The sequence below is a fragment of the Sceloporus occidentalis genome, unplaced genomic scaffold, assembly GCF_023333645.1.
Source record: "Sceloporus occidentalis isolate IW3139 unplaced genomic scaffold, rSceOcc1.0.p SCAF_5, whole genome shotgun sequence".
NCBI lineage: Eukaryota > Metazoa > Chordata > Lepidosauria > Squamata > Phrynosomatidae > Sceloporus > Sceloporus occidentalis.
The window spans coordinates 43,662,477-43,662,886 of NW_028316985.1; positions in this window are offsets into that span (position 1 = coordinate 43,662,477).

Here is a 410-nt window from a genome sequence, read left to right on the forward strand (position 1 = left end):
CCCTTTACAACTCCATATAATCCCACCCCCCAAACTCTGTCTCTCTCAGCCAGTAGTACAGATGAGAAGATGGAAGGGGCCCCTGCCTTTTCCTGGGCCATGCAAAGCCTTCTTGCAATTAAAGGGAGAAAGGGAGCAGCCACACCTTGGCTGCAATCTGCACTGCAGAACTAATCCGCTTCAGCTGCCATGGCTATGGAATTTGGGGGATGGTGGGGGAGCTCTGGTGTGGGCACAACCCCCTGCAGTACAAAGAAGCCCATATACCCTGGAGCCAGGGCAACTAAAGCGGTGTCATAGCGGATTAGCTCTGCAGTGCGGATGCAGCCTTTCACTGCTGCAGGGTTCTGGGCCTCGCGCATCCCCTGGAGCTCCTCCCAAGCAACCGCCTCCCTGCTGCCTTCCTTCTT